This window comes from Salvelinus alpinus, chromosome 14 (genome assembly GCF_045679555.1).
Source record: "Salvelinus alpinus chromosome 14, SLU_Salpinus.1, whole genome shotgun sequence".
In the NCBI taxonomy this organism is placed as follows: Eukaryota; Metazoa; Chordata; class Actinopteri; order Salmoniformes; family Salmonidae; genus Salvelinus; species Salvelinus alpinus.
The window spans coordinates 24,329,801-24,345,671 of NC_092099.1; the positions used below are offsets into that span (position 1 = coordinate 24,329,801).

General features: G+C 45.0%; 1 protein-coding gene across 7 annotated transcripts in view; it reads left to right on the forward strand.

The window, feature by feature from the left end:
* The window catches only part of LOC139538627 (beta-galactoside alpha-2,6-sialyltransferase 2-like), a 73,424-nt gene that overhangs the window by 10,873 nt on the left and 46,680 nt on the right, over positions 1–15,871 (forward strand). The window lies entirely within an intron of this gene.

Sequence of the window (15,871 nt, forward strand, 5' to 3'; positions counted from 1 at the left end):
CTCTACCGCTCCTGCTGTCTCTAGAGAGTTGAAAACAGCAGGTCTGGGACAGGTAGCACGTCCAGTGAACAGGTCAGGGTTCCATAGCCGCAGGCAGAACAGTTGAAACTGGAGCAGCAGCACGGCCATGTGGACTGGGGACAGCAAGCAGTCATCATGCCAGGTAGTCTTGAGGCATGGTCCTAGGGCTCAGGTCCTCCGAGAAAGAGAGAATTAGAGAGAGCATACTTAAATTCACACAGGACACCGAATAAGACAGGAGAAGTACTCCAGATATAACAGACTGACCCTAGCCCCCCGACACATAAACTACTGCAGCATAAATACTGGAGGCTGAGGCAGGAGGGGTCAGGAGACACTGTGACCCCATCCGATGATACCCCCGACAGGGCCAAACAGGCAGGATATAACCCCACCCACTTTGCCAAAGCACAGCCCCCACACCACTAGAGGGATATCTTCAACCACCAACTTACCATCCTGAGACAATGCCGGGTATAGCCCACAAAGATCTCCGCCACGGCACAACCCAAGGGGGGACGCCAACCCAGACAGGAACCTGAACACTCCAAGACCCCCCCCCCCCCCCTTCCCCAATAGCCAATAGCTGTCCCTCAACCACCTGAGACCCCTCCCACGGTCCCCTCCTCCCCCCAAGAAAAAGAACAGATTTATTCCATTCCCCACCCCCAATGCATGTTAGTTCTTAGCGAGCCACGGGGTGTGGCTTAGTTAATGTGCAAGGGACATGAAAACTATGATCTCGTTAACTAAAATCACATTCCTATCATAACAAATAGTTTCATTGTTCTTTATATTCTATTAACATCATATTGGGCTCTTCTTCTTCGTGGCCGACGTGAGTAAGACATGTAAGCATGTTAACCCTCGCAACGCTGCCGGCCCAGATGGTATCCCTAGCCGCGTCCTCAGAGCATGCGCAGACCAGCTGGCTGGTGTGTTCACCGATATATTCTCTCCCTCTCCCAGTCTGTTGTCCTCACATGCTTCCACCATTGTCCATGTACCTAAAAATAAAGGTAATTTAACTAAATGACTATCGCCCCGTAGCACTCACCTCTGTCATCATGAATTGCTTTGAGAGACTAGTCAAGGATCATATCACCTCCACCTTAGATCCACTTCAATTTGCTTACCGCCCCAATAGATCCACAGATGATGCAATCGCCTGCACACTGCCCTCTCCCATCTGGGCAAGAGGCATACCTATGTAAGAATGCTGTTCATTGACTATAGCTCAGCATTCAACACCATAGTACCCTACAAGCTCATCGTCAAGCTCGAGGCCCTGGGTCTGAACTCCGCCCTGTACAACTCTGTCCTGGACTTTCTGATGGGTCGCCCCCAGGTGGTGAAGGTAGGAAACAACACCTCCACTTCGCTGATCCTCAACACTGGGGCCCTACAAGGGTGCGTGCTCAGCCCCCTCCTGTACTCCCTGTTCACCCATGACTGCGTTGCCAAGCACACCTCAAACTAAATCAAGTTTGCAGACGACACAACAGTAGTAGGCTTGATTACCAACATTGATGAGACAGGCTACAGGAAGGAGGTGAGGGTTCTGGGAGTGTGGTGCCAGAAAAGTATGGAGATGATCGTGGACCTCAGGAAACAGCAGAGGGAGCACCCCCCCTATCCACATCGATGGGACCGCAGTGGAGAAGGTGGAAAGCTTCAAGTTCCTCGGAGTACACATCACTGACAAACTGAAATGGTCCACCCACACAGACAGTGTGGTGAAGAAGGCACAATAGCGCCTCTTCAACCTCAAGAGGATGAAGAAATTTGGCTAATCACCTAAAACCCTCACAAACTTTTACAGATGCACAATCGAGAGCATCCTGTCGGGCTGTATCACCATCTGGTATGGCAACTGCACTGCCCACAACCTCAGGGCTCTCCAGAGGGTTTTGCGGACTGCCCAACGCATTACCGGGGGTAAACTTCCTGCCCTCCTGGACACCTACAGCAGCCGATGCCATAGGAAGGCCAAAAAGATCATCAAGGACATCAACCACCCACTGCCTGTTCAACCACCCACTGCCTGTTCACCCCACTATCATCCAGAAGGCGAGGTCAGTACAGATGCATCAAAGCTGGGATCGAGAGACTGAAAAACAGCTTCTATCTCAAGGCCATCAGACTGCTAAACAGCCGTCACTAGCACATCAGAGGCGTCTGCCTATAGATATAGATTAGGAATCACTAGCCACTTTAACAATGGTCCGTGTCTAGCATTACCCATCTCATATGTATAAACTGCACTCCACACTATTCTACAGTATCTTAGTCACTTTTTAAAATTGTTTACATATTGCATCACTCATTTCATATGTATTGTATTCTATACTACACCACTGACAGTTAAACAGCCATCTCCAGCACATCAGAGGCTGCTGCCTATAGACATAGATTAGGAATCTCTGGCCAGTTAAGGAAATTAAACACTTGCCACTTTAATAATGTGTCTGTATCTTGCATTACTCATCTCATATGTGTGAACTGTACTCTATACTATTCTACGATGTCTTAGTCACTTTAATTGTTTGTACATTTTGCATCACCCATCACCCCTCATGTGTATATACTGTACTCCATACTATGCCACTATCTTAGTCCAATGCCTCTGACATATGTATAGATATTCTTAATCCATTCCTTACTTAGATTACGTGTATTTTGGGTATATGTTGTGAAACTGTTAGATATTACTTGTTCGATATTACTGCACTGTCGAAGCTAGAAGCACAAGCATTTCACTACACCCGCAATAACATCTGTTAAACACGTGTATGTGACCAATAACATTTTTATTTGATTGGATGGAAACTTAACAGCCGAAGGGGGTTTCCTTCCTAAGTTACAGTATTTGGTTCATAGAGTTTTTAATAACATCACAAAATGAAAAGCAATATGACATGGTTATTCTTTAGATCCCCACTGACCATTCTTAACATTCCTATCTTAGAAATATTGTTCCAATTAACTTTTTTGGATGTTATAGTTGAGGCACAAGTTACCTGGAGGACAAAGGCATTCCTTTGGTTGGTACTGAAGAGCAGGAGAGGGTTCTCTGCTGCATAAGAATTTACGTTTGGCGTGAGGTGTCATAAAACCAGCCCCCCCCTCTCCTCTCCTGTGGTAACACGTACATTCTAAATAATTTCAATGAGTCTTTCTCCATTCGAATTTGTTTTAGAATGTTTAGTTGAACTTCAACCAAAACAAATTTCATCACTTTTATCATTTCTGCATTTCCTGCACTCAATTGCAGTGGTGGAAAAAGTACCCAATTGTCATACTTCAGTAAAAGTAAAGATATGTTAATAGAAAATGACTAAAGTGAAAGTCACCCAGTAAAATACTACTTGAGTAAAAGTCTAAAAGTATTTGGATTTAAATATACAAATATACTTATGTATCAAAAGTAAATGTAATTGATAAAATGTACTGAAGTATCAAAAGTATAAATCATTTCAAATTGCTTATATTAAGCAAACCAAATGACACCATTTTATGGATAGCCAGGGGCACACGCCAACACTCTCTTGACATGTGTGTGAATTTGACCATTTTCCTGTCCTGCTAATCATTCAAAATGTACTTTTAGGTGTCAGGGAAAATGCATGGAGTAAAAAGTACAGTATTTTCTTTTAGGAATGTAGTGAAGTAAAAGTTATCAAAAATAAAGTACAGATGCCATAAAAACAATTTAAGTAGTACTTTAAAGTGTTTTTGCTTAAGTACTTTACACCACTGCTCAATTGAATTTCCACACTGCCACGTAGGGCTGCACGATATAGGCAAATCATCTAGGACTTATTTTTAACCGAATGTTACAATTGCGATTTGACCTGCTAATTAGAGCATAACTGTTGGCATCATGGAAATACAATGACTATTCTAATTCTATAGTTAGAATATAATAGTGGGCACTTTGAATACAGTGTTTGAGATGACAACGAATTAAAATGCCAGGGAGGAGTTATTGTGACAGGGTAAGAACTAAAGTGTTGATAAGTGTTTCCTAGGGGACCCTATAAGCATTGGCTACATTGCATGTTTTCTCTTAGCAACTTCATGTAGCTAACATATTCTTGTTTTGCATATTCTTCTTTGATTTAGAAGATACTGTTGCATTAACAACATGCTGATTTAGGTCTACACCATCACTGGTATTATCAGGCTGCATTAGCTAGCTACGTTTGCTCTTACTCAGTACAAAAAGAAATTGACATTAAAAATTGACATTACACATGGCGTATCACATTTAACAAACCAAACATTCAAATACCGGAATAGAAGGTAAAGTAAAAACCCAAACCGGTCCCTGCATCAATACCGGTATATCATAAAATATGGTATACTGCCTAGCAAAAACCTGCTGTTTGTAGAATATTGTGTTCTATAGTTTGAAAATAAATAAATGTGACTCTGGATTACAACATGTTTGTTTCCAACGTTAGATCTGTTTTCCTAAAGAAGTTAAATCCACTTTGTTTTGTTTCAATACTAAGAAGTATCGTAATACTGGTATAGTCCCGGCCCTACCGAACACATTTGAAAGCCTGTGGTGGAGGGGTGTGGACATTTAAGTGAAGTTGGGATCCTTAACCTTAAGACAAATCCCTAACCGAAAAACTGTTTTAAAATGTAAAATCGCAGTGCAGTTATCACAAAGCCTTATTTTCCGTGTTTATAGCCTAACAAGACTATATGGCTATAAAGTTGTGTAATTGAAATAAAACCAGAGAGGAGATGCAAACTTTAGGCTACATTGGGGAATTTGCGAGGCATGCAAGACAATTAAGACATATGTGCACAGTTCTGCCTGCCCCTGCTCTCTCGCCCTCGCGCTGGACTGCCTGCGCTTTCTCTTTGCTAATGAGGAGAGTGTGTGTTCAGTCTTCGGTCTGTTGTGTGTAGACTATCCTAGTTTAGGCTATAGGCTATTAATGGGATGATGTCGCTGGGATAAAGAGGTATCTTCGGGCCAGTCTTGCGAGCACAGGTAGGCTACTCTTAGTTGCTGAGTGGGTGGGGGTGTTTTTGTCTCATAATATTAAATTACAGTAGGCTACCACTATAGCCTGTATTTATGACCCTTTTCAGATATGTTGGTATGTGGCCCCTTGAAAGCGCCTCGGCAATGGCAAATACAGTGAAATGCCTTTCTTGCAAACTCAAAACCCTACAATGCAATAATCAATAATGTATTAATATTTTAAAAAAACACAAGGAATAAGATATGAAATACACAAAGTAAGCATACTATATACAGGAAATATTTTAAAAGTCAGTTCCAATACCATATTTACATGTGCAGAGATAGGTAGATATGTAAGGTGACTAGGCTACAGGATATAAGATAAACAGAGTAGCAGCAGCTTGCAGCTGTGTGGAGTCAGTAAAAATGTATGTACATATTATGTGTGAGTGAGCAAATGATGGAGTGAGTGTTTGTTGGAGTGACAGAGTGCATAGAGACAGAACAAATATTGAAATAAAAGGTCAGTAAAGATACAAGTAAACTCTGTCCATGTTGCTATTTTGTTAGCCATTCATCAGTCATATTGCTTGGGGATAGAAGCTGTTCAAGATCCTGTTAGTGTCAGACTTGATGCACCGGTACCTCTTGCTGTGCTGCTTGGGGTGGTTGGGGTCTTTCGCGATTTCAGGCATTCTTTTTACACCGCCTGATATACAGGTCCTGGATGGCAGGGAGCTCGGCCCCAGTGATGGGCTGTCCGTACAACCCTCTGTAGCGCCATGAGATCCTAGCCTTCCTGCTGCCTGCACGCAGTCTACTCTTAACTAACTTTAAAGTTAGTTAAATATCGTGACTTACCAAGACATTTAGTAGAAAGAAAGCACATCTAGCTACCCTTCCATAAAAAAACAGCATAAACAACATGTTTATTGTTGTCAGGGAAACAATATATCATTATATGCCGTAGCAGAATTCTACTGCCGAAAAAGGTACAGACACTTCTGATGGGACACTTTTTTGTTATCAATTATCGACATGTTACTGTACTGCATTATGTGTGTAAAGGGTGGCGGGAGAGAACTTCACTGCCTGGCCCTAACGGGCATGCATATGTAATATGACCATTATTCTGCATTGTGAATTGACTGGAGTTGTATTATTTTCTTATCGTTTTAACGGAAAACCGATTAAAAAAAAATTAAATAAAAAAATGACTGTCTAAACGTTAAGAACAATTGTCCATTTGTCACATTCCTACTGTGATGCAATCAACTCAAATCCTGTTAACCTCTTGCTGGAACATTGTTTGTGTGTGTGTGTGTGTGTGCGCGCACTTCACCTCGGGCTATCAGAGGTTGCCCCAGCCTAAACCCCTTTTATGTAATTAACTGTCTCTTGTCTTGTGATTAGTGGTCACTCATTGAGGGCCATAGTCATCAAAATAGTTTGCTGGGTTACTGCCCTTCCAGGCTAAGACTAATTCTTAGAAGTCTTGCCCTGCAAGGCTGCAGAATTTGATTAATTCAACTTAATCAACAAAACAACGTTCTATTTGAAACATACAATTATTTTAAATGTCATATAAAACATGCATTTCACACCGAATACACCTTTTTTCCCCTCATCAGCCGTAAACTCTGTTATTGGTTTAGATTGAATAGTGCCACCACATCCACCCCCCTGGGTGAGGTCACCTGATAGATACTGGTCCCTCAGAGTGTCGAGGGAAGGTCTTCCTTCCTGTGGTCATTACTCCCAAATGGCCCTCATGAGGACAATGAGAATGGCATATAGTTGTCAGAGGGAAGTGTCCCTGTGAGTTGACTCAGTCCACTTCTTCTAATAGTGGCTGTGCTGCATCCAGCCCCTGTATTTGTTAGGGTTGGGAATTGCCAGGGACTTCCCCAATACAATATTATCACGATACTAGTTCCCAATACGATATGTATTGCGATTCTCATGATTCTATGTGTTGCGATTCGATGTTCCAAACATATTGCTCACCATATTTCTGCTGCAGAGGTACAAGAGAGAGCCATGAGAAAACAAGTTTTGATCAGTCATGGAAATAAGTGCTGAAAACAAAACAAAACACATTTTATTTGTCACATGCACCGAGTACAACAGGAATACAATCTTACAGTGGAATGCTTAAAAGCCCTTACAATGTAGTTAAGAAAAATACCTACAAAAAATAAGAAATCAAATTTTATTTGTCACATACACATAGTTAGCAGATGTTAATGCGAGTGTAGCGAAATGCTTGTGCTTCTAGTTCCGACAATGCAGTAATAACCAACGAGTAATCTAACCTAACAATTCCACGACTACTACCTTATACACACAAGTGTAAAGGGATAAAGAATATGTACATAAAGATATATGAATGAGTGATGGTACAGAACGGCATAGGCAAGATGCAGTAGATGGTATCGAGTACAGTATATACATATGAGATGAGTAATGTAGGGTATGTAAACATAAAAGTAGCATAGTTTAAAGTGGCTAGTGATACATGTATTACATAAAGGTGGCAAGATGCAGTAGATCATATAGAGTACAGTATATACATATACATTATAGAGGGCAGGTAGTTTGTCCACAGTGATGCGTTGTGCAGACCTCACTACCCTCTGGAGAGCCTTACGGTTGTGGGCGGAGCAGTTGCCGTACCAGGTGGTGATACAGCCCGACAGGATGCTCTCGATTGTGCATCTGTAGAAGTTTGTGAGTGCTTTTGGTGACAAACCGAATTTCTTCAGCCTCCTGAGGTTGAAGAGGCGCTGCTGCGCCTTCTTCACAACGCTGTCTGTGTGGGTGGACCAATTCAGTTTGTCAGTGATGTGTACGCCGAGGAACTTAAAACTTACTACCCTCTCCACTACTGTCCCATCGATGTGGATAGGGGGGTGCTCCCTCTGCTGTTTCCTGAAGTCCACAATCATCTCCTTTGTTTTGTTGACGTTAAGTGTGAGGTTATTTTCCTGACACCACACTCCGAGGGCCCTCACCTCCTCCCTGTAGGCCGTCTCGTCGTTGTTGGTAATCAAGCCTACCACTGTAGTGTCGTCCGCAAACTTGATGATTGAGTTGGAGGCGTGCATGGCCACGCAGTCGTGGGTGAACAGGGAGTACAGGAGAGGGCTCAGAACGCACCCTTGTGGGGCCCCAGTGTTTAGGATCAGCGGGGTGGAGATGTTGTTACCTACCCTCACCACCTGGGTGCAGCCCGTCAGGAAGTCCAGTACCCAGTTGCACAGGGCGGGGTCGAGACCCAGGGTCTCGAGCTTGATGACGAGTTTGGAGGGTACTATGGTGTTAAATGCTGAGCTGTAGTTGATGAACAGCATTCTCACATAGGTATTCCTCTTGTCCAGATGGGTTAGGGCAGTGTGCAGTGTGGTTGCGATTGCGTCGTCTGTGGACCTATTGGGGCGGTAAGCAAATTGGAGTGGGTCTAGGGTGTCAGGTAGGGTGGAGGTGATATGGTCCTTGACTAGTCTCTCAAAGCACTTCATGATGACGGAAGTGAGTGCTACGGGGCGGTAGTCGTTTAGCTCAGTTACCTTAGCTTTCTTGGGAACAGGAACAATGGTGGCCCTCTTGAAGCATGTGGGAACAGCAGACTGGGATAAGGATTGATTGAATATGTCCGTAAACACACCAGCCAGCTGGTCTGCGCATGATCTGAGGACCCTGCTGGGGATGCCGTCTGGGCCTGCAGCCTGCGAGGGTTAAAACGTTTAAATGTTTTACTCACGTCGGCTGCAGTGAAGGAGAGTCCGCAGGTTTTGGTAGCGGGCCGTGTCAGTGGCACTGTATTGTCCTCAAAGCGACGAAAGAAGTTATTTAGTCTGTCTGAGAGCAAGACATCCTGGTCCGCGACGGGGCTGGTTTTCTTTTTGTAATCCGTGATTGACTGTAGACCCTGCCACATACCTCTTGTGTCTGAGCCGTTGAATTGCAACTCTACTTTCAGTCTCTATACTGACGCTTAGCTTGTTTGATTGCCTTGCGGAGGGAATAGCTACACTGTTTGTATTCGGTCATGTTTCCGGTCACCTTGCCCTGGTTTAAAGCAGTGGTTCGCGCTTTCAGTTTCGCGCGAATGCTGCCATCAATCCATGGTTTCTGGTTTGGGAAAAGTAACAGAGTGCAGCAGTAAAATTTCAATAGCGAGGCTATATACAGAGGGTACCGGTTCAGAATCAATGTGCGGAGGCACCGGTTAGTCGAGGTAATTGAGGTAATATGTACATGTCGTTAGAGTGACTATGCATAGATAATAAACAGAGAGTAGCAGCAGCATAAAAGGGAGGGGGGCAATGCAAATAGTCTGGGTAGCCATTTGTTTAGATGTTCAGGAGTCTTATGTCTTAGGGGTAGATGCTGTTTAGAAGCCTCTTGGACCTAGACTTGGCGCTCCGGTACCGCTTGCCGTGCTGTAGCAGAGGGAACAGTCTACGACTAGGGTCTTCCTCTGACACCGCCTGGTATAGAGGTCCTGGATGGAAGCAAAACAGTCCTGTAGCTTAGCATCTGCTAAGCAGATTACCACTTTTTTTTATTGACAGTCACTGGTGTCTCTGACCTCCTTATAGCTTGGCCCCAGTGATGTACTGGGTCGTACGCACTACCCTCTAGTGCCTTGCGGTCAGAGGCCGAGTAGTTGCCATACCAGGCAGTGATGCAACCCATCAGGATGCTCTCGATGGTGCAGCTGTAGAACCTTTTGAGGATCTGAGGACCAATGATAAATCTTTTCAGTCTCTTGAGGAGGAATAGGTTTTGTCGTGCCCTCTTCACAACTGTTTTGGTGTGCTTGGACCATGTCAGTTTGTTGGTGATATGGACGCCAAGGAACTTGAAGCTCTCAACCTGTTCCACTGCAGCCCTGTCGATGAGAATGGGGGCGTGCTCGGTCCTCCTTTTCCCGTAGTCCACAATCATCTCCTTTGTCTTGATCACGTTGAGGGAGAGGTTGTTGTCCTTGCACCACACGGTCAGGTCTCTGTTTTGTCATCAGCAAACTTAATGATGGCGTTGGAGTCGGGCCTGACTGTGCAGTCATGAGTGAACAGGGAGTACAGGAGGGGACTGAGCACGCACCACTGAGGGGCCTCCGTGTTGAGGATCAGCGTGGCGGATGTGGTGTTACCTACCCTTACCACCTGGGAACGGCCTGTCAGGAAGTCCAGGATCCAGTTGCAGAGGGAGGCGCTTAGTTCCCTCAAAGATTATCACTATGGTGTTGAACGCTGAGCTGTAGTCAATGAATAGCATTCTCACATAGGTGTTCCTTTTGTCCAAGTATGAAAGGGCAGTGTGAAGTGCAATAGAGATTGCATCATCTGTTGGGGCGGTATGCAAATTAGAGTGGGTATAGGGTTTCTGGGATCATGGTGTTGTGAGCCATGACCAGCCCTTCAAAGCACTTCATGGCTACAGACGTGAGTGCTACGGGTTGGTAATCATTTAGGCAGGTTACCTTAGTGTTCTTGGGCACAGGGACTATGGTGATCTGCTTGAAATATGTTGGTATTACAGACTCAGACAGGGAGAGATTGAAAATATCAGTGAAGACACTTGCCAGTTGGTCAGCGCATGCTCACAGTACACGTCCTGGTAATCCGTCTGGCCCTGTGGCCTGAATGTTGATCTGTTTTAAAGGGCTTACATCAGCTGCGGAGAGCGTGATCACAGAGTCGTCCAGGAACAGCTGATGCTCTCATGCATGTTTCAGTGTTACTTGCCTCGATGCGAGCATAGAAGTAATTTAGCTCGTCTGGTAGGCTCGTGTCACTGGGCAGCTATCAGCTGTGCTTTCCTTTGTAGTCTGTAATAGTTTGCAAGCCCTGCCACATACGACGAGCATCGGAGCCGGTGTAGTACGATTCGATCTTAGTCCTGTACTGACGCTTAGCCTGTTTGGTTCATCGGAGGTTATAGTAGGACTTCTTATAAGCTTCCGGGTTGGAGTCCCACTCTAGTTAGCGGCAGCTCTACCCTTTAGCTCAGTGCGGATGTTGCCTGTAATCCATGGCTTCTGGTTTGGGTATGTACGTACAGTCACTGTGGGGACAACGTCATCGATCCACTTATTGATAAAGCCAGGAACATATTCTAGTCTGTGCAAGCAAAACAGTCCTGTAGCTTAGCATCTGCTAAGCAGATTACCACTTTTTTTATTGACAGTCACTGGTGTTTCCTGCTTTAATTTTTGCTTGTAAGCAGGAATCAGAAGGATAAAATTATGGTCAGATTTGCCAAATGGAGGGCGAGGGAGGGCTTTGTTCGCGTCTCTGTGTGTGGAGTAAAGGTGGTCCAGAGTTTTTTTTCTTCTTTGCTTTTTTTTCTTTTCTGGTTGCACATTTAACATGCTGGTAGAAATTAGGTAAAACGGATTTAAGTTTCCCTGCATTAAAGTCCCCGGCCACTAGGAGCGCCGCCAATGGATGAGAGTTTTCCTGTTTGCTTATGGCCGTATACAGCTCAATGAGTGCGGTCTTAGTGGTGGTATGTAGACAGCTACAAAAAATACAGAAACTCTCTAGGTAGATGTTAGTGGAATTAAATAATTCCTCTAATATACTCATTAATTAAATTCAATCTGTCTATTTATAAGAATTTGTAAGATACTTATTAACATAAAATAGACAGGATACAGGTGGCTTAGCAGTTCAGACGTCTTTTTCTGTTCCGTATTGTTCGTGTCCTGTATATATATATATTTACACCTTTCTTCGCATATCTTTTATCTATTTTATTATCCAAGAACTCAACTACAAAAGCTTTCCTGCAAAAGCTTTCCTGCAACCCGCTTCACCAATTACAAAAAGTATTACTTACCTCAATCTGAAAATCCATCGTGGAAGCTAGCCAGGGGCTAATTCAGAAGCTAGCCTGAAAGCTTAACCAGAAGCTACTCCGATAGCTAGCCAGAAGCTAATCTGTAGCTGCCCCGAAATTAGCCGGTTTGCTGGCTAGCGTTGGTGTTTCAGCTGCCCACGTTTAGTGGTCATCAGCTATTCCTTTAGCTCGATAATCTACCGGCACTTTTGTGCAACGCGACTCGGACCGGAGCATTCCGGGACTCTTTTTTTTTTCTCTCAGTTTCCCCGGATTCCAGCCGCAGGCTCTGGACACTTGTACCTTGATTTCGCAGCTAGCTAGCTGCAAACCGTGTGACTATTGGCTTACGTCGACCCCGGAGCAAACTCTAATCATTCTGGAGCTAGCCAGCTGAGGAGTTCCATCACCATCCGGACCCGTTTCTTTTGTTGCTGCTGCAGATACGGAACCCCACCGGGCCTTCACGACTGACTGCCGCGACTGACTGCCGACGTTATCTGCCCGAGGGATTTATCCAACTGGCACCTCCGTCCCGACGTTACCTGAACGCTCATCTGAGGCCCGCTAATCGTTAGCTGTCTTATCGGCTGCTATTTGAACAAGTATATTGGACAACTATTATTATTATTATTATTTATTTATTTTATTTTTTCCTTGGGTCACTATATCTATTTTGCCAATTTGGATTGATCCCCTCTACCACACGGAACCCCACTACACGGAACCCCACTAACCTACCGACGGAAACGCACGAGGTATCTACAAACAGACCTCCATCCTATGCTGCTACCGATAGCCATATACCCGGCCAGCTGTCTGGATCGCCACGACCCCAACCAACCTCTACTCACTGGACCCTTATTGATCACTCGATTAGCATGCCTCTCCTTAATGTAAATATGCCTTGTCCATTGCTGTTCTGGTTAGTGTTTATTGGCTTATTTCACTGTAGAGACTCTAGCCCTGCTCTCTATACCATATCCAACCTCTCAGTTCCACCACCCACATATGCGATGACATCACCTGGTTTCAATGATGTTTCTAGAGACAATATCTCTCTCATCATCACTCAATACCTAGGTTTACCTCCACTGTATTCACATCCTACCATACCTTTGTCTGTACATTATTCCTTTAAACTATTTTATCGCCCCCAGAAACCTCCTTTTACTCTCTGCTCTAGTAGCTCTAGGCGACCAATTCTCATAGCTTTTAGCCGTACCCTTATCCTACTCATCCTCTGTTCCTCTGGTGATGTAGAGGTGAATCCAGGCCCTGCAGTACCTGGCTCCACTCCTATTCCCCAGGCGCTCTCTTTTGATGACTTCTGTAACCGTAATAGCCTTGGCTTCATGCATGTTAACATTAGAAGCCTCCTCCCTAAGTTTGTTTTGTTCACTGCTTTAGCACACTCTGCCAACCCGGATGTTTTAGCCGTGTCTGAATCCTGGCTTAGAAAGACCACCAAAAATTCAGACATTTTCATCCCCAATTACAAGATTTTCAGACAAGATAGAACGGCCAAAGGGGGCGGTGTTGCAATCTACTGCAAAGACTGCCTGCAGAGTTCTGTTATACTATCCAGGTCTGTTCCCAAACAATTTGAACTTCTACTTTTAAAAATCCACCTCTCTAAAAACAAGTCTCTCACCGTTGCCGCCTGCTATAGACCACCCTCTGCCCCCAGCTGTGCTCTGGACACTATATGTGAACTGATTGCCCCCCATCTATCTTCAGAGCTCGTGCTGCTAGGCGACCTAAATTTGAACATGCTCAACACCCCAGCCACCCTACAATCTAAGCTTGATGCCCTCAATCTCACACAAATTATAAATGAACCTACCAGGTACCACCCCAATTCCGTAAACACGGGTACCCTCATAGATATCATCCTAACAAACTTGCCCTCCAAATACACCTCTGCTGTTTTCAACCAAGATCTCAGCGATCACTGCCTCATTGCCTGCATCCGTAATGGGTCAGCGGTCAAACGACCTCCACTCATCACTGTCAAACGCTCCCTGAAACACTTCAGCGAGCAGGCCTTTCTAATCGACCTGGCCGGGGTATCCTGGAAGGATATTGATCTCATCCCGTCAGTAGAGGATGCCTGGTCATTTTTTAAAAATGCCTTCCTCACCATCTTGAATAAGCATGCCCCATTCAAGAAATTTAGAACCAGGAACAGATATAGCCCTTGGTTCTCTCCTGACCTGACTGCCCTTAACCAACAGAAAAACATCCTATGGCGTTCTGCATTAGCATCGAACAGCCCCCGTGATATGCAACTTTTCAGGGAAGCCAGAAACCAATATACACAGGCAGTTAGAACAGCCAAGGCTAGCTATTTCAAGCAGAAATTTGCTTCCTGCAACACAAATTCAAAAAAGTTCTGGGACACCGTAAAGTCCATGGAGAATAAGAACACCTCCTCCCAGCTTCCAACCGCTCTGAAGATAGGAAACACTGTCACCACCGACAAATCCACTATAATTGAGAATTTCAATAAGCATTTTTCTACGGCTGGCCATGCTTTCCACCTGGCTACCCCCACCCCGGACAACAGCACTGCCCTCCCCTCTGCTACTCGCCCAAGCCTTCCCCATTTCTCTTTCTCCCAAATACAGTCAGCTGATGTTCTAAATGAGCTGCAAAATCTGGACCCTTACAAATCAGCCGGGCTAGATAATCTGGACCCTTTCTTTCTAAAACTATCTGCTGAAATTGTTGCCACCCCTATTACTAGCCTCTTCAACCTCTCTTTCGTGTCGTCTGAGATCCCCAAAGATTGGAAAGCAGCTGCGGTTATCCCCCTCTTCAAAGGGGGGGACACCCTTGACCCTAACTGCTACAGACCTATATCTATCCTACCCTGCCTTTCTAAGGTCTTCGAAAGCCAAGTCAACAAACAGATTACCGACCATTTCGAATCCCACCACACCTTCTCCGCAATGCAATCTGGTTTCAGAGCTGGTCATGGGTGCACCTCAGCCACGCTCAAGGTCATAAACGATATCGTAACCGCCATCGATAGGAAACAATACTGTGCAGCCGTATTCATTGACCTGGCCAAGGCCTTTGACTCTGTCAATCACCACATCCTCATTGGCAGACTCGACAGCCTTGGTTTCTCTAATGATTGCCTCGCCTGGTTCACCAACTACTTCTCTGATCGAGTTCAGTGTGTCAAATCGGAGGGTCTGTTGTCCGGGCCTCTGGCAGTCTCTATGGGGGTGCCACAGGGTTCAATTCTTGGACCGACTCTCTTCTCTGTTTACATCAATGATGTCGCTCTTGCTGCTGGTGATTCTCTGATCCACCTCTACGCAGACGACACTATTCTGTATACTTCTGGCCCTTCTTTTGACACTGTGTTAACAACCCTCCAGGCGAGCTTCAATGCCATACAACTCTCCTTCCGTGGCCTCCAACTGCTCTTAAATACAAGTAAAACCAAATGCATGCTCTTCAACCGATCGCTGCCTGCTCCTGCCCGCCTGTCCAACATCACTACTTTGGACGGCTCTGACTTAGAATATGTGGACACCTACAAATACCTAGGTGTCTGGTTAGACTGTAAACTCTCCTTCCAGACTCACATCAAACATCTCCAATCCAAAGTCAAATCTAGAATTGGCTTCCTATTCCGCAACAAAGCATCCTTTACTCATGCTGCCAAACATACCCTTGTAAAACTGACCATCCTACCAATCCTCGACTTCGGTGATGTCATTTACAAAATAGCCTCCAAAACCCTACTCAATAAATTGGATGCAGTCTATCACAGTGCCATCCGTTTTGTCACCAAAGCCCCATATACTACCCACCACTGCGACCTGTACACTCTCGTTGGCTGGCCCTCGCTTCATACTCGTCGCCAAACCCACTGGTTCCAGGTCATCTACAAGACCCTGCTAGGTAAAGTCCCCCCTTATCTCAGCTCGCTGGTCACCATAGCAGCACCTACCTGTAGCACGCGCTCCAGCAGGTATATCTCTCTAGTCACCC